We start from the raw sequence: 24083 nt of genomic DNA, 5'->3' as shown, positions 1-24083 counted from the left end.
TTCTGAAACATTAAAATGTACATAATCATTTTTTTATAAGTATATATAAAAAATTTGTCCATTGATCGTTATGGTAAAGAGTTTGTTTGACGATTAGAGAATGAGGTGTGCTTTGAGTTTACAAGTGCATAGTACCGAGTTAATTGCTCACACAGTTTTGCACGTGAACATACGCACGTTTAAACACGTTTTATAAACGCACGAATGCGTCTGTGCACGCGAGGCACAAGTGTTATCTGAGATTCGCCAAAGAATAATTTGCGATAAGCCCACGACATTAAAATAGCTCGGCTAGCTTGACAGCTAACAACCTATTATGATCCATTGACAATGTCGCGATCATTTCTTTTTGTATAGAATTTTTTTTTTTTCATAATTTCCGTACATGTAATTTGGAAATAATTACTTTTAATCAATTTCAATAATTCTTTCGTTATGTGTGATTTATAGCAGAACAGTTTTGTTTAATCAATTTTTTTTTCTTTAATATTTACAATTTTAGTTATGACGTTAATACATTTATATTAATCTCTTAATTTAATTTTAAGCTCTTAAGTTTGCAATTTTTTGAATTTTTGTCTGATTTGCAAATAAATTAACAAAACAGAAGAATTTGAATTGATTATTTTCTATTCAATTTAAAGGAATAAATTTTCCATTTTTTTTTGTGTATAATAAAGTTTTGACGTCAATTTTATATTCAATAGAATATAAATATAGAGAAATGAAATGTTTACGTCAAGCATAAAATTGACATAATGAGTATATTGCTTCAATTATACTCATCGGAAGAAAGTAATTATGTTTATATATAATTATGATCTATATCATAACCGGGACACTTATTCGTATACATTATTGTGAATTATTATTCACATACAGGCGTTAGACTGTATTTAGAAATAAAAACTAGTACCAAAGATAAAATTTAACAAATAGTTGCTAATATTATTAATATAATATTAATATAATTAATATTATTTATTTACAAATAACTAGTATTGTGTTTAAAATAAAAAGCATAGAAATTTGCAATAAAAACACAATTTAAATTATTCTCACAACATTTTGAGTGAGAAAATGGTGGTTTAATTTCTCCACTTGAGAACGCCAAGGTCACCACCAGATGTCAGGAAAAATTCCAAAAACGAACTGAACTGCCACCTAGCGGTGACCTTGGCGTTACCAGGTGAAGAATAGCGTCTCCATATTGAATCACAAGATATTCGACAATATTCGTAATTCTATAATTATTTACAATCAAATTTAGAGAGTAAAAAAATCTAAAAAATCAAATACTCCATTTGAATTAGTAAAAATGTTAACTTATTTAAATTAGCGACTGACTTTTTGCTTTTAAATTAAAAAATTGTTCTGATGAGCAAGCAAGTTAGTAGAAATTGCTATTTATTAGTAAAATTTACTAATTCAAAATTAAAAGGTCAATTTAAATAAGTAAACATTTTTACTAATTCGCAAATGTAGAGATTTATAGTATTAAATGGTATTAATAGTATTAGTATTAATTTAGGTTGAATACTATATTAATTTACGTAAATTGAAACACTATAAACTCTCCAAATTACTTAAATTTTTATCGAATTATAACTTGCGTATTTTCCTTTTTATTATAATTTATATATAAGCGTATGCTTGCACGCGTTTATTTAAAGTGGGTGAATATGGTCTAAAGTTAAAATACATTATCGTTATCACAATGGAGTAAAGTTTGGAAATGTCAGGGTCAAGCCTTCCGGGTCTAATAATCCATGGGTGTTCGAAATAGCAAAAGGGATGCCATTTAATTTTGTGGTTGTTCTCTCTGGTGGGGTTTCCGCCTGTAATATAATGAAGTGTCGATAATAATCGATTCAATATCACAAATGTACTTTCATGCTTCATTTTTCCTTCTTTGTCTCTTTTCACTTGACCAAAGTGGTCTAATGTTTTCGTATATCGTATACATAAAAATATGGAAAAAATATAGATATATTATTATTATTATTATTGTATATAAAAATATATAAATAATATAATAATAATATTATTATTATTATTATTATTATTATCATTATTACTATTATTAATGTTGTTATTGTTGTTATTGTTTTTAATATAATTATTATTTGAATAGACTGCGTTATTCAGAAAATTGAAGCTGAAAAAATGATTCGCATCAGGAACGATGAAAATGTTTCTCGGGTTCTTTGACATCGGGCGGGAGATAAAACGTGTGTTGATCTAACATGAATGCATATAGACGACCGCATGAGCTTTTGTTATTATTAGAGAGACCGTCTCTCTCTTTCTCTCTCTCTCTCTCTAGAAATGTATAAACGCACTGTAGAGATGCATCATCATCGATGAAATGAAAACCTGGAGATTTGATAAGCACAAATAGCATTTTAGGTTTGGAATCCTTTATATATATTGTCATAGTTTCTATCCTTTTCCTTGATGCACACAGTCGTGACAGAAATGCCAATCGTAGTCGCCGGGTGACGGATAAATTCCTTCTCTCCTTTTTACCTTTTGTTTGGACTTTGTACAGCTTGAAGGACAAGCTTCTCATTTCCTTCTCTCCAATCGTGTTTCAAACATTCATGTAAAACTACCTGTTATTGATTTTATTGTTGAAACATTTTACGAGTGAATAAACTCTAATATAATAAAAGAATGCAGCATTTTTTTAAAAAACAAATTCTTTTTTTTCTTATTACTGCTTTTTGCATATATTACTACATATAACTTTTATTCCTGTATATTTTATTAATGTCAATTATTTTCTGTTTTGTTAATTAATCTTAAACACATAGTTTTTTTAAGGATATCAAATTGAGACATATTTGATATCAATTCGATATCAATTTGATACTCAATTTGATATCCTTTGAAAAATAGATAAATTATTTTGTTAATTATAAAAATTCAAAACACGATGAAAGAGAACAATTTGGAATCAAAAAAGTGAATAAAAGCATCTTAAAAATTTGACTGTCATTAAATGTTAAACAGACATCCGGAATACAAGGGTTTTTAAATTCAGGGATGTCACAAAAATTTAACTTCGTTTTTCCCTGCGACTTTTCTCTGATTTCCAGATAGAATTTTTACTTTTTCCCTGACCCAAAAAAAATATTCTGATTCACACTAAAAATAATTCACTTCTAAAAATTACTGAGAAAAATTTTCTAATACATATTTATTTTTATATTGTTACGCTGACTTCTTTGAAATCATTTTAATCAATTATAATTTCATTAATATTTTCTTGAATTTTTAACTGAAATTCTTTTTTAAATCAATTATTAGTTAAAAGTACGAAAAATTTAGATGTCCAAAAATTTGAATTTGAAACCTTTTCAAAATTCCATTATTTCTAAAAATTCTTGCTATAATGCTTTTGATATAAAATTATTATCTAAAATTTTAACCGAAATTAAATTTTAAATCAATTAAAAAATTCTAATACGATAATTCAATTATTTGAATACAAAAATAAATAATTTATTCAATAATTGAATGTTTCTTAAAATTTAATTTTTACGAAGAATTTTATTTACAACTTTTGAAAATAATTAATTTTTTTAAAGCAATTTAATTTAAATTTTATTGAAATTTATTATATTAAAGAATTTTATATGAATTTGTGAAAATAATTGAAAACTGTTCGAAGAATTTTATTAAAATTTTTAAAGATAATTGAATTCCTGAGAAGAATTTAAATAATAATAATTTATGAAAATAATTGAATGTTTTCGTAGAATTATATCAAAAAAATTTTTTCATTAATTACATTTTTTGATCAATTTTATTAAAAGAGTAAATACTGAAAACCATTGAATTGCGAAAAACTTTTGAAAATAATTGAAATTTTGCAAAGAATTTTCTATAAGTTTTTGAAAATTATTGAATTTTTGACGAGCTATTCGTTAAAATTTTTGAAAATAATTGAATTTCTTTGAAGAATTTTATTATTTTTGAAAATAATTGAATTTTTATGATGAATATTGTTCTTTATGAAAATAATTGAATTCCTTAGAAGAATTTAAATAATAATTTATGAAAATAATTGATTTCATGCAAATAATTTTATTAAAATTTGTCTAAACAATTAAAATTTTTGACAATAATTTAATTCTTGAGAATAAGAATGTCGCTATTAATTTATAAAGATAATTTAATTTTTGACGAGAATACTTAAAAAATTTCGAAAATAATAATTGAATTTCTGCAAAGTATTTTATTACTTTTCAAAAGAATTTAATTCTTATGATGAATTTTGATATTTATCAAAATATTTTAATTTTGGAAAAGAATTTTATTAAAATTCATTAAAATAATTCATTTTATGGGGAGAATTTTGTTGCTAATCAAAATAATTAAACTCTTTTGTAGAATTACTTAAAAAAATTTGAAAATAATTGATTTTCTGCGACGAATTAATAGTTATTTGTTAAAATAATTCAATTATTGCAACGAATTTTATTATTTTATTAAATAATTAAATTCTTTGGAAAAATTTTAATAATATGTTTAGAAATAATTGCATTTTTTGTAAACTTTATTTAAAATTGTATTAAGAATATTTGAAATTCTGCCATGAAAATAATTGAATTCCTAATTGAAATTATATTATTTATGAAAACAATTGAATGTTTTCGTAGAATTGTATCAAAAATTTTGTTCACTAATTAAATTATTTAATAAATTTTATGAAAATAGTAAATATTGAAAATCATTGAATTGCGAAAAACTTTTGAAAATAATTGAATTCTTCTGATAAAAATTGTTATTTATGAAAATTAATAAATTTTTTCAAAGAATTTAATTAAAATTGATAAAAATAATTGAATTCCCGAGAAGAATTTAAATAATAATTTATGAAAATAATTAAATTCATGCAAAGTGTTTTATTATTTTTCAAAAAAATTGAATTCTTGTCATGAATTTTGATATTTATCAAAATTATTGAATTTTGGAAAAGAATTTTATTAAAATTCATTAAAATAATTGATTTTATGGAAGGAATTTTGTTGTTTATCAAGATATAATTGAATTCTTTTGCAGAATTACTTAAAATTTTCCGAAAATAATTGATTCTTTGCTACGAATTAAAAGTTATTTATGAAAATAATTGATTTATAAAGATATTTGAATTCTTGACGAGAGATTTGTTAAAATTTTTAAAAATAATAGTATTTTTACGAAAAATTTTATTACTTTTGAAAATAATTGAATTCTTCTGATAAATACTGTTATTTATGAAAATAATTGAATTTTGCAAAGAATTTAATTAAAATTCCTAAAAATTAATGAATTTCTGTGAAAAATCTTGTTATTTATCAAGATAATTGGGTTAAAACTTTTGAAATAATGAAATATTATTAAAAAATTCATTCATTGTCAGAAATAGAAAAAAATTTTGAAGGTTTTATATTAGAATTCGTTTCATAGTTTATGAGGCAAAAAAAATTCCCTGACCTCGTTAATATAATACTATTTTAGAATTACAATTATATAAAGTTAGGAATTATTTTAAGATTTTTAAGGTTATTTCTAAATTATGAAGTAGATCTCTTTTTTGGATAATTTGAAGCATAATTTTAGTAGCATCAGAGTTAAAGATTATAATCTTTAATGTAATGGAAAAATTATTCTTCTCTTCGACAATATTTGTTCGCGTCTTAAAAAAGAATATATTTCTGCTCGCATTTCAAGTCTGTCGAATATTATACATATTCTTAAATTAGTTTGAAAAGGGGTGGGTTTCGTATAAGGATGTGGAGAAAAATTTTTTGATTTAAATTGCAAACTGAAAAATGTTTTTTAAGATTTCTGAGAGAAGCTTAGATATGTATATAGATATATATAGTATATGTATAGAAAAAAGGGAAGGGGAGAGAAACGAGAAAAATAAGGGAGGAAAAGATAGGAAGACTCTTGGTTTCCTCTTGTTTCTAGAAATCCATTTGTGCCTCCCTCCTCGGTTTCCTGAAGCCGCGATCTCGCCAGATCTTGCGTCTACCCCACCTTTTAGAATCAGACTCCGTAAGGAGGCCATATTTCATAAGACTTGCTTGCTTTCCTTTCCTTTCCTTGCTTTCCTTCCTCTTCCGCGGACCAACCAAGGGGGTATATCTCCGGCAACGCTTGCGCGACTCATTCCCATCTCTCGTCCCATCCAATCCCATAGCCCTCCGGTTTTGCCAACCCGCCAATGTAATGTTTCTTTTATTGATTTTGTGGCGACCCGCAGAAATTACAGCGGCTTCGCGAATCTCCTCCTCGCCGGAAAACTCCGGTCCTGCCAATATTATAATGTTTCCCTTACCCCCACCCCTTCACAACCCTCCCTTCCTCCCTCCTTACTGCCTCCCAGCCGAAAAACTCAAACACAGCATCAAGAAATCACATAATAATACATATCGTCTAATTCAAGCCAATTTGAGATCGAATTTTTTTTTAATTCCCTACTTTATTGCTATTGTTCTTCTTTATTGTTGTTTTTGTATTTCTTTTATTGTTTTTGCTATTTACTTATTGTATTTTTATTTTTATCTATATTTTTATTTTATTACCACACTGTTAAAAGCGTGTTTAAAACTCAAGAGTATCAAATTGCAACGAATCGACTAAAAAAATTGAAGACCATAAAAATATCGCAATTTAAAAGAAATTAAAAATTGAAATCCGTTTATATTAATTGTCAAACTCTCTAAATTTGATAATAAATAAATTATAGAATTACGAATATTTTTTGCATTTTATTAATTATAGAAAAATTTTTGAGGGAGAAAATGATAGTTTAATTGTTCCACTTGAGAACGCCAAGGTCACCACCAGATGTCAGGAAAAATTCCAAGAAGGAACTGAACTGCCATCTAGCGGTGACCTTGGCGTTCGCAAGTGGAGAAATTGAACCATCATTTTATCCCTCAAAAACTTTTTTTATAATTAATAAAATTCAAAAAATATTAAAGGCAAATCAATGATTTTCAAAAATTTTAATAAATGTCTTCACAAGAATTAAATTGTTTTCGAAGTTTTTAAATAAAATTCTTCGCAAAAATTCAATTCAATTAATTCCGTAATTAATAAATAATTCGTAGAAATTTGATTCTTTTTAAAAATTCTAATAAAATTCTTCGAAACAATTAAAATTATTTGATTTCATCTTCTATTTTCCTTTTCTTGGTTCTCTTCTTCCATCTTCTTCTCCGTCTCTTTTTTTGTTTCTCTTCTTTCATTTTCTGTTTTTCCTTTTTTATCATCTTCTTTTTCTCTTCGTTCATAATTATAATTTAATTATTATTAATTTATAAATAGGTAGTGAAATTCTTCTTAAGTATTCAATTATTTTCAAAAAAATTTAATAAAATTCTTGGAATTCAATTATATTTCAAAAATTATTTGGATAAAATTCTTCAAAAGAATTCAATTATTTTAAAACATTTTGATGGTAATCTTTATAAGAATCCAATTATTTACAATGCAATTTTAATTAAGATCGTCGAAAAAATTTAATTATTTTCAAAACTATTAAAATTTGTCAAAATAACTCAATTATTTTTAGTTTTTGTGAACATTTAGAAAGAATAGTATTATATTTAAAAAATTTTTCAAAGTTACACAATTATTTTGAAAAATTTTAATAAAAGTCTTTAAAAGAATTCAATATTAATAAACTTCTTTGTAAAAATTAAATTATTTTCATAATTAGTAAAAATTCTTTGCAGGATTTCAATTATTTTTAATTTAATTTTAATAATATTCTTTGAAATAATATAATTGCAATTTCAATTTTTACAAAATTATTCACTTCATGAATTCAATTTTTTTGGTGGATTTGGATCTCAGATATTTTCGTGATTTTTAAAATTCTTCTCAGAAATTCAATTATTTGAAATGTTTTCATAAAACTCTTTGAAAGAATTCAATTATTTTTCAAAATTTTTTATAAAATTCTTGGAAAAAATTGAAATTTTTTTAAAAACAATTTCAATTAAGTTTCTCGAACGAATTTAATTATTTCAAAAGTTTTAATTGAATTTTTCAAAGTAATTCAATTGTTTTCAAAAATTTCAAAAATTGTTTTAAAAGCTTTTAAATAAAATTGTTCGTATAATTTTCTTTTAAAAAATTCTAATAAAAATCTTTGAAAAAATTCTATTATTTTTAAAATTTTTTTATTAAAATTGTTAAAAAAAGTTGAATTATTGTCAAAAGAATTGAATTATTGTGAATTTATTTATTTCGAAAGAATTCAACTATTTATAAATATTGTGAATAAAATTTCTGAAAAGAATTCAATTATTTAAAAAAATTCTAATAAATTTTTTCGAAAAAATTCAATTATTCTCAAAAGTTTTAGTAAAATGTTTAAACATTTTGATAAAAATCTTTATAAGAATTCAATTATTTACAATGCAATTTGAATTAAGCTCGTCGAAAAAATTGAATTATTTTCAAAAATTGTAACAAAATTCTTTGAAACATTTCAATTATTTGATTTCATTTTCTGTTTTTTGCTTCTCTTCTACCATCTTCTTCTCCTTATTTATTTCTTATTTCCTTGTTTTTCTTCTTTTATTTTCTATTTTTTCTTTTTTATCTTCTTCTCTTTCTCTTCTACCATAATTATTTTTTAATTATTACTAAGTTTTTTTTATTTTGTTCCTTATTTTCATGTCTTTCTCGTTCTTCTCCTTTAGTTTCTCTTTTCTTCTTTTTCTGTTTCCCTTCTTTTCATTAAAAAAAAAAAAATCTAGTATTTTTATAAGTAACTTATTAATAATAATAATTTTTCTTATTATTTCTATTTTTTTTATTTTATTGTTTCAATTAGTTCATTTTGACTAAAAATTATTTGGTTCAAGTAAATATTTCTTTCTATCAAATTATTTTTATTTGATTCATTTAAATAGTATATTTTCTTTCAAATTCAGAAATTATTGATTTAATTACAATGTATTTGATTTAAATAAAAATTGTTTGGTTCAAACAGTATTAATTAGCTTGAAATTAATATTAATTTGACCAAAAAAATTTATTCGTATTAAATAAATATTTTTTTGTAAAATTTGATTTGCTTTGAAATGCAAAAACTATTGGTTCAAGTAAATTTTTTATTCGTATAATAATAAATTTATCTTGCATCAAATAAATATTTCCATTGTATTATGTAAATTTTTTATTTGCATAAAAAGAAATTTCTTTTGCATCAAATAAATATTTATTCGAATTAAGCAATTTTTATTCTATTCATTTGATTGGTATATTTGCTTTCAAGTACAAAAATTATTCCTTCTAATCCATTTTATTTGATTTAGATAAAAATTTTCAATTTCAAATAAATATTTCATTAATATAACTAATTTGTAATTTAAATAAAATATTTTTTTCCTCCAAGTGGAAAATTCATTTTTTTTCCTTTCTAAAATATTCTGGAAAAGGAAAATAATAAAAAGTACTTTGTAGATATTTCATTTCGTTGTGGTGAAGTCCTGAGTTATGGTATTCTTTTGGGAAACGTCACATACATCGAGAAGAAGGGAAAGCTACAATTTTTCACAGCTTTCATAAACATCTTGCTTCGACGGTCCGCAAATATTTTGAAATTGATCAAGCGGTTTTATATATATATATGTCTAAATATATACGTATATTGCTATTTGAAAAAAATGCCATCAGTAATGATATTCTTTTAATAAGAAAACATTACTTATTCTTTTTATTGGAAAAATTATATTAAGTCATGAAAATTATATATTCCATACTTATTATTGCCAAACATACGTCAATTCTTAATGTTATATTTTTAATTTAATGAAAAAGTCAATTTTCTGATGCTTTTTATAAAAATAATTTTCCCCTAGTTTTGTATTGAATTTGTATGTATATTTGTAATATTCTGAATCGAATTTTTAATTAATCCTTCGTTAATTAAATTTGAAATCTTCAATTTAATGTCATTTATGTTTCATATAATGATATATTTTAAAGTAATAAAAATCGGTTAAAAATCACTACTAGAGTTGAAATAATTAATATATGTGACAGACAGTTGAATCTATTTTGTCAGATTATCAATATCTTCATTACAAAATTAAATTGTCTTGTTCTAAATTAATTTTTAATTAAGTTTATAATTAACTTTCTTGTGAATCTCTTCGCAACTGTAATTTACCGTAACTTATTTAGAGTTGTCGAATGAATTTATTATACATGCATTTATTATTTATGAGTTCCATAATGTTGCACTGTCTTTTTTTTAGTAAACCATTTTTTTTTTGCTTGAAGAAAATTATTTTTCTCTTTTTGAATACTTTGAAGTGAAAAATAAAGATAGACTTCTTACGCTGAAGAAAATTTGTTTCAAGGGATTTTTTTATTTATTATCAAATAAATATTTATACTTGAATTAAATAAATTTTATTTTAATCGTAAAAACTGTATTTGAATCAATAATTTAATATTGATATAATAAGATTTTTCAAAACAATTGACTTCTTTTCAACAATTTTAACAAAATTCTTCGAAAGAACTCAATTCAATTCAATTATTTTATACTTATCGAAGTTCTTTGCTGAAAATCAATTATTTAAAAATACAACAACTTTCTAAAAGAATTTAATTATTTTAAAGAATATTTCAATTAAACTTTTGGAATAACTAATTTTTTCAGAACTTCTAATAGGTACCCGACCATTCCCCCGAATCACATTCCCCGAATGTACTTTTTCCCGATGACCAATTCCCCGAAAACCATTTCCCCGAATCTTCAAAAAGGACAGTTCCCCGAAAACTATTTCCCCGAATACACAAAAAGGACAATTCCCCGAATATTAAAAAAAAACCTTTCCCCGAATGGAAAAAAAAATTGTTTCAGAGAAGAAAAATATATTTGTTCAATTATTTTTACAAATTGATTGTGTTAAAATAAATGCGAATTTTGAAATTATGAATTTGTTATAAAGTTTACACTTCGACGGTATGCAATTTTTAAGACATCACGATATTGCAACCAACTGCATACAAATAATCTTTCCAACCCTGTGCGTCATAAGTGCCATACGATTCGACAATCGCTTTCAGTCTTCTTTGGGCATCCAACCATTTTTTTTTCGGTGCTGCTCTGATTTTGCGGCCCAGGGAAAGTTCAACTAGTTGGATCTCAGTATCGCCTTGTTCTTTTTTGAAATCCTTCACTACGGAAAATATATCAGGATGGTTTTTCCCAACGAGAAGACGGAAGCGATTATGCCACCCCTCGCTTGAATTGTTCGTTTTGCTTTGGTTGGCCAATATTGAATCGTACTGGTTCCAAATTAGAGGATGGTAGCGTGGTGATACTGCCCGTCTGCGCCCTCTAGCAGGAGCTCCAAGTACATATGTTTGTCCATAAGCTTATCAATTATTTTAAAAAATTTAAATTAAATTCCTCGAAAGAAATAAATAATTTGAAAAGTTTTCATATAAAATTCTTCACAAGAATTCAATTTATTCCATTTTTTTCGTAATTAATAAAATTTTCCACTAGAATTCAATTATTTTAAAAAATTTTGTAATCAAATTCTTTAAAAAAATTCAATTATTGATTATTTTACAAAAAATTTAAATAAAATTCTTAGGAAGATTTGAATTGTTTTAAAAACAATTTCAATCAAATTTCAAGAATTGCATTCAATTATTTTTTACGATAATTCAATTCAATTCAATTTTTTGATAATTAATAAAATTTTTCGTGAGAATTAAATTAGGGGAGAGTGGGGCAAAATGGGGTAGGCGGGTCAAATGGGGTACCTCTGTTTTTCCATGATAGGTACTTTTAATTTTTTTATCCTCGACATATATCATTCATGTTGATAAGAAACTGTTATTAATTATGAAGACACTCCAAAGAAAATTTTTTTTTGAAAGTTATACAACTTTTAAGTTTTAAGCAAAAAAAATATGAATTTTTTTCAAAATTAAAGTGCTTACCAAACTTTTTGGGATAATGCATTTAATTTGGCAAGTGTGAGATCTTTTTCAGTACTTATTCTAGAGTAATTTCCAATAGAAAAGATTGTTTAATTGTTTACAATAACTTGTAAACATTGCATTTTGTTTTAATATGCAGTGTGGGGCAGAATGGGGTACCTAAGTGTGGGGCATGCCGGAAGCTACGCTGCTTCATTAAAACTATTTAAAAACATTATATTATGCATATTTAAAGGTTTCCTGCAGAAGAATCAATATTTTTGTTTGGAAACTTATACCATCGATGTTTCATTATCGATATTTTGCAATATGGATGTTTTTTTGTTAAATTCCAATAAATATAACTTGTTTTTTCATAGTAATAAAGAATTCTACTTTTTGTTTGTATTTATAATCTCATACAAGAATTTAATGAATTGTGAAAAAATATTCAATGTTTTGTATAGTTATTTGATGACACCCCATTTTGCCCCACGGGTGGGGCAAAATGGGATTTTAGCACTTTCTCAGAAAATACGATATAAGTTCTTTCAAAAATTTTTTTCTCCGCTATTATCATAATTTCCTCAAAGCTAAGTGTACAAAGAAGAATTCTGAAGTTTAGCTGAATCGATTCATTCGTTTGGTTCTCTGTAAACAGCCAATTTCAAAAAGGTACCCCATTTTGCCCCACTCTCCCCTACTTTTTACATATTTCAATAAAATCCTTTAAAAGAATTCAATTATTTTACAAAAATTTTTTTATAAAATTCTTAGACAGAATTTAATTTTTTAAAAAAAAATTTCAATTAAATTTCTAGAATGCATTCAATTATTATCAAAAATTTTAATGAAATTCTTCGAATGAATTCAATTATTTTCAAAGTTTTCAAATAAAATTCTTACATTTAATTATTTTAAAAATATTTTAATAAAAATCTCTGATAAAATTGAATTATTTTACAAAAATTTTAATAAAAAATTGTTAAAAAAATTGAATTTTATTAAAAACAATTTCAATTAAGTTTCTCGAATGGATTCAATTATTTTTAAAAATATAAATAAAATTCTTTCAAAAAAATTCAATTATTTTAAAAATGTTTAATAGTTTAATTTTTTATAATTTATAATTTAATTTTTAATAGTTTGATAATTCTACGCAAGAATTGAATTGAATTAAATTATCTTCATAATGAATAAAATTTTTGTCCAGAATTCAATTATTTTACAAAAATTTAAATAAAATTCTTAGAAAGAATTGAATTGTATTAAAAAGGATTTCAATTAAGTTTCTCGAATTCATTCAATTATTTTTAAAAATTTAAAGAAAATTCTTTCAAAAGAATTCAATTACTTTTAATATTTAATAATTTTACGCAAGAATTGAATTGAATTCTTTCATAAATCCTAATAAAAATTTTTCGAGAATTTAATTATTTTTCAAAAATTTTAATAAAAGTCTTGGAAAAAATTCAATACGAACAAACTTTTTTCCAAGAATTCAATTATTTTTATAATTATTAAAATTCTTTGCAGGAATTAAATTATTTTGAATACAGTTTTAATAAAATTCTTTGAAAGAATAAAATTTCAATATAATTTTTATAAAATCATTTACAAGATTTCAATTTTTTTGCGAAGATTTTGAATTAAATTATTTTTATACCTAATTATAAAAATTTTTTGCAGGAATTTAATTATTCTAACATTTTTTATTAAACACTTTGAAATAATTAAATTACTTTTCAAAAAGTTTAATAAAATTCTTGAAAAGAATTGAATTGTTTTGAAAACAATTTTAATTACATTTTTTAAATGAGTTCAATTTTTTTCAAAAAAAATTTAACAAACTGCTTGGAAATACGTCGATTATTTTTAAAGTTTTCTAACAAAAGTCTTCGCTTTTTTTATTTTTAAAAGTTATTTATTTAAAAATTAAAAAGTTAAAAGTCATTAAAGTTTTAAAAATATAAATAAATTTTTAAAAAAATAAATTTTTAAAAATAAAAAATATTTTAATTAATTTGATCATCAAGTTATTTGATTAACTGAAGAAGATCTGAAAATTTATTCTAATTGAGTTTGAATAAAGTAAATAGAAAGAAATAAAAATAAATATGAATGAATAAATAAACAAATAAATAGAAATTAAAACTGAATAAATAAATGAATAAATTTCCTTTTTTAGTCTATTTTTGAGAATAACAATAGAGAATTTAGTTGGCGGATAAAAAAGAGGAAAAATGGATAAATATGAAATAAATGTTTGCCGTTCATCTCGGAATTGAATAAAATGTATTTGTATTTTATTTAAGTACTCAATCAGGCAAGAGGCGATTCGTGCAATGACCTACACCCCACGGTCCTGTGTAAGGGATACAGGCACTTCCGGCGCGCGGCGTCGAGCGTCGGCGTCGATAGGTCAAGGACACTCCTCCGATTCTCGGGGTCATGTCGACAAATCACCCTTTCCCGCGTGAACACCCATGAAAAAAAAGAGACCATCCCCTCTCGTCCATTGGGGTTCCCCTTCGAGCCTAAAAAAAGCTCGAATCGCTCGATGAACCTTGTTACTAACGCTTCGATCACCCAATTGTATATAGCGAATTTTTTTTTTCCTCCCATTTATACAACTGACGTGAATGAAATTTTCTCCGCAAACATGTTTTTCAATTAGAAAAAAAAAGAATTCATTCGAAATATTGGAAAAAAAATATTCTGCTATATCTCTTTAAAAATAGAGGAATTTATATTGAAAAAAGTCATTTTTTTCTACTGCGACTCTTTCGATTTTTTTCGACGCAATTTTCAAGAAAAAGGAGGGCTCGAACTAGGTCCGTAAATCCCGTAAAAGTCCGTTTTTTCGAAAAAAAGGTCCTTAAAGTCTGTAATTTCATTGAAATAAATTCTTCAATTAAAAAATCCTTAGAAAGAATTGAATTGTATTAAAAATAATTTTAATTAAGTTTCTCAAATTCATTTAATTATTTTCAAAAATTTAAATAAAATTCTTTCAAAAGAATTCAATTATTTCAAAAATGTTTAATAATTTAATTCTTTATAATTTAATTTTTAATTGTTAAATAATTCTACGCAAGAATTGAATTGAATTGAATTTTTTCGTAATTAATAAAATTTTTGTCGATATTTCAATTCAATTCAATTCAATTTTTTGATAATTAATAAAATTTTTTGTGAGGATTTAATTACTTTTTAAATACTTTAATAAAATCCTTTGTAAGAATTAAATTATTTTACAAAAATTTTAATAAAGTTCTTAGACAGAATTGAATTTTTTTAAAAACAATTTCAATTAAATTTCTCGAATGCATTCAAATATTTTTAAAACTTTTAATGAAATTCCTTGAATGAATTTAATTATTTTAAAAGTTTTCAAAATTAAATTCTTCGCAATAATTCAATTCAATTTAATTTTTTTATAACAATAATTTTTTTTTTTGAGAATTCAATTATTGTACAAAAATAATTAAATTTAGTTAAATTAAGTTCAATCAATTAATTTTCAAAAAAGTTCTTCGACAATTTTCAAAATCCATTTATTTACAATATTATATTTTACAAATTTCAATTATTCGTAAATTCTTCAATTAAATATATATTAAAAATAAAAATTTCATATATGAATAAATTAAATTAAAGTTTTGAAAAAAAAATTAATTTTAAATTCAATTATTTATAAAAATGCACGTTGTATTGATTTAAATATTCAATTATTATCTAAAATTTTAACTGAAATTCATTTTTAAATCAATTTTTATCAGAAAATTCTACTAGAATTCAATGTATTTTCATAAAGAATTTATCAACAAATTTTTAAATAATTGAATTCGTTTGATAAATTTTAATAAAATTTTTAAGAATAATTACAATTTTCGAGGAATTCGATTAAAATTGCATTAGAAATAGTTAAAATTCTGCGATGAGTTTTATTATTTATGAAAATAATTAAATTTCTAAAAAGAATTTTATTATTTAGAAAAATAATTGAATAATAATTGAATTTTTGTGAAATTTTTATTATTTTATGAAAACAATTACATGTTTGCGTAGAATTTTATTAAACAATTTTTAGTAATTGAATTCTTTTGGAAAATTTAATTAAAATAATTGAAATTTTGCCAAGAATTTTATTAAATTTTTTTGAAATAATTGAATTTTGGAGAAGAATTTTATTATTTATAAAAATATTTGAAATTTTGAAGAGAATTTTTATAAAATTTTAAACATAATTGAATTTTTGCAATCATTTGAAATTTCTCTAAAATTCTTCAAATTATATCGTACAATTTACGAACTTTTCGTTCTTTGCAAATTTTTTCGCAATAATTCAATTATTTTCATAATTAATATAAAATTTTTACAGAGATTTAATTATTTTAGTGAATAATAAAATTCTTTTTATAAATTCAATTATTTTCATAAATAATAAAATCTTTGCAGGAATTTAATTATTTGCAAACACAATTTTTATAAAATTTTTGGAAAAAAATTAATTATTTAAAAAATGATTTTCATAAAATTCTCCGCTAAAATTCAATTATTTAAAAAAAAATTAATATAGTTCTTCGTAAGAATTCAATTATTTTTGAAAATTTAAAAAAAAATTTGTTGCAAGAATTCACATATTTTTTTTAAATTTAAAATAATTTCTCGTCAAAAATTTCAATTATTTTCAATATTTACTATTTTAATAAAAATTTCCGATAGAATTCAATTATTTAAAAAAAAATTTAATGAAAATCTGCGCAAACATTTAATTATATTCATAAAATATTTAAAATTTCACAAGGAATTCAATAATTATTTACAAATTTTTTATAAATTTCTTCCCAATAATTTTTTTATTTTTATAAATAATAAAACTCATCATGAAATTTCAATTTTAATAGAATTTCTCGAAAAATATAATTATTATTGTTAAAAATTTTATTACAATTTGTCAAAGGAATTGAGTTATTTACAAGTTTGTTGATAAAATTCTTCATGAGAATTCAATTTAATGAAACATTCAGTTATTTAATAAGTTATGTATTAAGTTTTTATATTTAAATAATTGAATTCTTGCATTTTTCAAAAATATATGAATTTCAGAGAATTTGAAATTGAAGTTTTGCATTTCCTGTAAAAAAAATACATTCAAATATCTACGTAACAAATTTTTCCAAGTTTTGATCTAATTATTGAAAATTAAAAAATCAGTGAAGGGTGAGGAAAATATAAAATTAAATTTTTGTGACAACACTGAATTATTTTTATTTTTTTTTTGACATTTTTCAATCCAAACAGTGAACGGACTTTGAAAAAATGCCTTAAATGTTTAATTATTTTTTTTTTTTTAAATATTTTACATAAAATTGAATTCCAGGAAAAAAAATAAATTTTGACACATATATTAGAGCACCGCACAAATTAATTAATTGAATGAAAGAAATAATTTAATAAACCCTCCTGCTTATTATCGCGTGAAACAAAAGCAAGTTATAGCAAATATTTCGCACATATATGAATATCACTGAATTTCGAAACAATCCCATAAATATTAATCAGCACGCGTCAGTACAATTTCTGATGTTTGGATCACATTTCGTCTATTTTCCCCGCACATATTCAAATGATAACAAATAGTATAGATTTTCCAGTTTCCCTCAATTAGATAGGAGCATCATTAATGAACTTAATGCATAGTATCGAGTTTAATTGGAATTGTATAATGTTAATGAGGCGAATTCTTGTAAACCTCGTATATTCACTTGTTGCACCACTTGCGCAATTAGATTACTTATTTTATTATCTTACATTAACACTACTGACAATAGAATCAATTCTTTTTCTCATTTTAGTCTTCCGCAATGCAAAATTGGCTGAAAAATTATTTTACACAATAAATTTGGCGAAATATATTTTAACAGAAATAAAAAATTATAACACCACAAGTGATGAAATCAAGATCCATTAAATTATTATTATACAAATGCATTTATAGTAATTTAGTAATTGGTACTTTGAATTTATGCCTCTTATGCAAAAATCAAATCTGTTTGTTGCAAATTTGTAACATTAATCATAAAATTGATATGTACATATGTAAAATTTTAATGCAGATATATTAATTACAGGTGGGGTAATATTGTCATATTTGTGGTAATATTCTAAAAACAGGTGTGATATTTTTTAGAAATAAAATAATCGGTAATTACCTATGGTAATGAGAGTTTCTCTCATTAAAAGAACTTTTAAATTAAAATAATCAGAGTTAATTATTTTTTTTATTAATTATAATTTAAAAAATTTTTAATTTCAAAACAACCTCTGAAATTCAATAAGTTTCAAAAATTGCAACCATTCTTTCAAAATTCAGTTTTTTTTTCTAAAAATTTTCTCAACTTCTTTTCTGCATCAATTATTTTTTAAAAATTTCAAGAAAGTTCTTTGAAAGTTTAATTATTCGAAAAAAGAAAAAATTACTTAAGAATTGTAAAAAAAAATTGTTTTCAATTCATTTTTACGAAATTTCAATTAATCGAAAAAATTTTCAATTTAATAAACAAGTTAAAAACAAAAACAAAAAATTGTTGAGAAGTTACAAGTAATTGCAAAAAATTCAATTATTTTCTAGAGTAATAAATAATTACATATTCGCAATAATTCAATTATTTTCAGAAATAATCAACATTTTTTACAGGGTTTTCTATTATTTTTATAAATAATAAAATTCTTTTAGGAATTCAATTATGTTTATAAATAATAAAACTCATTGCAGAATTTCTATTATTTTTAATACAACTTTAATCGAATTCCTGGAGAAATGTAATTAATCTTAAAAGTTTAATTATAATTCTACGCAACAATTAAATACAATTTAATTATTTTCATAATTAAAAATATTTTTTGGTGAGAATTAATTTATTTTCTAAATATTTTAATTAAACTCTCTGAAATAATTCAAGTATTATTAAATTTTAATAAAATTCTTAGAAAGAATTGAATTATTTTAGAAACATTTTCAATTAAATTTCTCCAAAGCATTTAATTATTTTTAAAAATTAAAATAAAATTCTTCACAAGAATTCAATTCATTATATTTTTTCCATACTTAATAAATTTTTCCACCAGAATTCAATTATTTTTAGAAAATTTTTAATAAAATTCTTTGAAAAAATTCAATTATTGATTATTTTACAAAAATGTTAATGTATTTCTCAGGCAGAATTGAATTGTTTTAAAAACAATTTCAATCAAATTTCAAGAAATGCATTCAGTTATTTTTTGCAATTTAAATGAAATTTCCTCGAAAGAATTAAATTATTTTCAAAGTTTTCAAATATAAAATTCTTTGCAATAATTCAATTTAAATTTTTGGTAATTAATAAAATTTGTTGTGAGAATTCAATTATTTTTTTAATATTTTAATAAAACTCTCTGAAATAATTCAATTATTTTTAAAAAGTTCGGTAAAATTCTTAGAAAGAATTGAATTGTTTTAGAAAGATTTTCAATTAAATTTCTCGAATGCATTTAATTATTTTCAAAAATCTAAATAAAATTTTCCAAAAAAAATTAATAAAATTCCACAGGAATTCAATTATTTACAAACTTTTTTATAAATTTCTTGACAATAATTCAATTATTTTCGTAAATAATCAAAATTTTTTACAGGGATTATTTTCAATTATTTTCACAAAGAATAAAATTATTTTGGGATTTGAAATTTTTTAATACAATTTTAATCGAATTCTGGGAAAAATGTAATTAAACTTAAAAATTTAATTAAAATTCCTCTAAAGAATTCAATTTTTTTTGAAAAATGAATGTTTTTAAAAATATTCAATTATTTAATAAATTATTTATTTTTGAATTTAAAGAATTGAATTCTCTTAGAAATTTTTAATAAAAATTAATTTTAGTTCAAATTTTATATAATAATTGAATAAAAAAAGCATTATAGCTTGAATTTTCAGAAATAATTGAATTTTGAAAAGGTTTCAAATTCATATTTTTGAAAATCTGAATTTTTTATACTTTTAACTAACAATGCTGTAGAATTAATTTTTTTGAAATAGACTAATTAAATTTTTTTTAAAGTTCGATTTTTTGCAACTTCCTGAATTAAATATATGTTAGAAATTGAAAATTTCCTAATATATATTTAATTAAAAAATTAGCAAACAATCGAATTTTCTTAAAATTAAATTGTAAACAAATGGATTTAAAAATTCTCAAAGAAGAACTTTTTCAAAAACTATTACTAAAAATGATTGATTTAAAGAAGAATTTTAGTAAAGAATTCAAGAAAATAATTATTTATTTTTATTTTAGCTAATTATTTACTGAAAGTCCTGATTATTTTTTTTTTTTAATTTCTGGACAGAACTTTGACTTTATCCCTGATTCTAAAGAAGAGATATTCTTCGGATTCTAAAAGTGATTTAATAATTATCACTAAATAATAAGTATTCAGATCAACAGAGAAATTATAATAAGTATCCCAAATCAACAGAGAAATAAAAAGAAAATTTAAAAAAAGAAAAAAAAAACCGCGTAGAAAATGAAAATGACTTAAAAATGTAAATGCATTTTTTCTTTTCTGCGCTTGAAAAGAGAGTGAAAGGCGCGGAGTGACATGAATTTTCGTGAAACTCAATGAAAAAAGCCTTTCGGCCATAAAATGTCGATCTCGTGGAATTTGCACGTGCTTGAAAGTGTGCGTTTTAAAAGGCGCGACGAGCCACGTGTCGTTACGTGGCGCGTCATACTCTCGGTACGTACCATACACGTATACGTACGTGACTCTCGATTTCGCTGGGTACCGTATAGAAAGCGAAAGCGTTTTTACCTACATTTTCGCCATTCACGCAGAGAGCTGTAGAGTTAAAAAAAAAAAAAAAAAAAAAAAAAATAACAGTGAGCAGGGGGTGAAAACTGAAAAGTGGGGGAGAAATAAAAGGTGGAAAAAGAGTGAGGAAAAAGGAAAAAACGGACCGCACCACCATCGCCAACAGAGGTAACGCAACACCACTGAAAAGGTATAAAAGAGAGATTGAATCAGTGAAAAGTGGTCGGAAAAAGCGGAGATGGATTTATTTTTTATTTTTTTCAAATAGAGGTGAAAAAAATTAAAAGAGTTTTCAATGATCTTATTTGATCGTATTAATGCGTGTGATTTTTTTTTTGCATATTGCGATTTTTGCGCACATTTGGCGAAAAATCGTAAAGAATAATTAAATTTTAAGGAGGAAGGTGCGGCTAATTGTAGACAAGCGACATTTTTCAAAAAAGCATTTTTAAAAATATTGTTATAAAAATTATAAATTCGTTACATTAATTTTCAAGCATATTTATGTTGATGGACCAAATATGCAAGGGATTTAAAATAATAACGTAAAATTATTGAAATATTAACAATTTTCGATTTTGGTTCACAATAAAATGAATTAAATCAGAATTACGCTGTCAATATTTAAATAATTTTGAAATTTATAATCTGAAACATGACATCAATGAGAATTGCAAATAGTCAAATTTTCCTGAAAATAGAGATATTAAATATTGTAAAATTTATACAAATCTGAAAAGTTGTCAAAAATTACATAGAAACCTGGCAACGCTGCATTGGATTATATTTTATAAACCATTTTTTTAATTAAGTATTATAATCATCAAGTCTTTTGTTATTATTTTCCACCGCTAGGAATTTAGTAAAATTTTATTATTCGATTTTACTTTTCCATGATATTCTATCTTCACTTAAATTAAATACTATATAATTATTTTTATTTAATAAAATACCTATAACAATGTAATAAAATTTCAATACGTTAATTAATTTTTCTGTATAATGAAAATTTAAAAACTCTAATTCATATTAAAAAAAAAAAATCAAGTTTAAATCTTCTGAAATTTTAATTTCATTCGTTACACTTTTACAAAAATAATAAATGATAATAATAAGGTTACTTTTATCTAAGTTAACTGAAATTTACTGAAAAGGAAATTAAAATATTCTCAAAATAGCATTTTTGCATTTTATTAATTATAGAAAAATTTTTGAGGGAGAAAATGGTAGTTTAATTGTTCCACTTGAGAACGCCAAGGTCACCACCAGATGTCAGGAAAAATTCCAAGAAGGAAAACTGCCATCTAGCGGTGACCTTGGCGTTCGCAGGTGAAGAATAGCGTCTCCATATTGAATCACAAGATATTCGACAATATTCGTAATTCTACAGTTATTTATAATCAAATTTAGAGAGTTTGACAATATAAAAACGGATTTCAATTTTTAACTTACTTTAATTTGCGATATTCTTAAAGTCACAAATTTTTTAATACTCTTAGAATTAATTTTCTTACTTAGTAAATTGATATTTAAAATTATTAAATAAATGATTTAATGAATTATTAATACTTAATAATAATATTACACTGAACAAAATTTATTTGATTCAAAAATGAAGGATTATATTTGTCCATTTTCAAATAATTTTTATCAAGTCTGGTATTTGATTGAAATACTAAAACTGTTGGTTCAAATATTGAAATTATTGCTTCAATTTCAATTTATTTGACAGAAATAAAAATTATACGCCTAATGTAAATATATTTATTTGAGAAACAAGTATAATCGATTGTTAGGATCAAATAAATTATTTCCAGTGTAATATTAACAATAAAAAAATAAATAATATTAATAATAAGCTAATGTAAATGATATAATGATAAAAAATTTATTTCATTAAAAAAACTGATTACTTCTATCTTATCAAATAAATATTTACATGAGTCAACTAATTTTTATTTAAATCAAATTGAATCAAAAGAGTCATAAAATATTCGTAATAGTTGCAAATAGTCGCACATTATTTATTTACAAATTACGAGTATTGTGTTTGAATAAAAAGCGTTATAAATCTGCACTAAAAACACAATTTAAATTATTGTCACAATAATATTTTTTGCAATTTTTGAATTATTGCTAACAAATTTCTACAAAATTTGTAAATAATTGAAAGCCTAGTAAATTTTTATTATTTATAAAAATATTTAAATGTTTGTGTAGAATTTTATTAAAATTTTTGAAAATAATTGAGTTCTTTTGAAAATTTTTATTAAAACTTTTAAATATAATTAATTTTTTACGAAGAATTTAATTATTTAAATACAAAAATAAATAATTTAGTAAATAGTTGAATAATTCTTAAAATTAAATTCTCATAAAGAATTTTATTAACCAATTTTTGCATTTTATTAATTATAGAAAAATTTTTGAGGGAGAAAATGATAGTTTAATTGTTCCACTTGAGAACGCCAAGGTCACCACCAGATGTCAGGAAAAATTCCAAGAAGGAACTGAACTGCCATCTAGCGGTGACCTTGGCGTTCGCAGGTGGAGAGTAGCGACTCCATATTCAATCTCAAGTTATTCGACAATATTCGTAATTCTATAATTATTTTTAATGAGACTTCTGATTTGTAATCAGATTTCACAAAGTTAATTAATTATTTCTCTACAATGAAAATTTAAAAATTTTAATTTATACTAAAAATACATTTATTATTTTCATTTTTAATCTATTTCTTGTATTTTCAATATAAAATCAACATTTTTAACTATAGCACTTTTTTTTGTCAAATAAAATTTTTTCCGTGTTTCAGTTTTATTGAAATAAATATACAACTTTTGAATTATCATAAAATTTTTTCAGTTTTTCAGTTTTATGGAAATAAATATATACAACTTTTGTATTACCATAAAGAAGAAGTAGGCTCATTAAGGAGAAACAAAATTAATCCAAGTAATCAAAGAATAATTATATGGTGCTCCGAAGAAAAATGAAGCAAAAATGCTCCGAAAATTTGAGGTTATGTTTGTAATTTTGAAAACGAAAATACGCAAAGAAAATCAACTCTCAACATGAATCATTCATGTTTATTTCTTCATTGCGCCTAAAGTAATTAGGAAAAACTGATTTTAATTATAAATTAAGCAGAGAAAGTTTTAATTGAGGTAAAAATAACACAAACATAACCTTAAAATTTCTTTTGCTTCTTAGGTACTTTTCTTTGGAGCGTGTCATAAAATTTCTGTAAAAACCTAATTGAAA

The 24083-nt window shown here is 22.8% G+C and overlaps 1 protein-coding gene across 2 annotated transcripts in view; it reads left to right on the top strand.

Moving 5' to 3' along the window:
- The first annotated feature begins 20520 nt into the window (after window positions 1-20520).
- Window positions 20521-24083, top strand: part of LOC122508185 — a 222891-nt gene continuing 219328 nt past the window's right edge. Inside the window, exon 1 of one of the 2 annotated variants that reach the window (XM_043621353.1) lies at window positions 20521-20986. The gene's annotated coding sequence lies outside the window, so the exon portion shown is untranslated. Of the gene's footprint in view, window positions 21009-24083 lie in introns of both variants that reach the window. The other variant, XM_043621352.1, reaches the window with a different exon arrangement.

This window comes from Leptopilina heterotoma, unplaced genomic scaffold, assembly GCF_015476425.1.
Source record: "Leptopilina heterotoma isolate Lh14 unplaced genomic scaffold, ASM1547642v1 Lhet_53, whole genome shotgun sequence".
NCBI lineage: Eukaryota > Metazoa > Arthropoda > Insecta > Hymenoptera > Figitidae > Leptopilina > Leptopilina heterotoma.
Note: the sequence above shows the minus strand (reverse complement) of the source record. Positions and strands in the feature narration are given on the sequence as shown.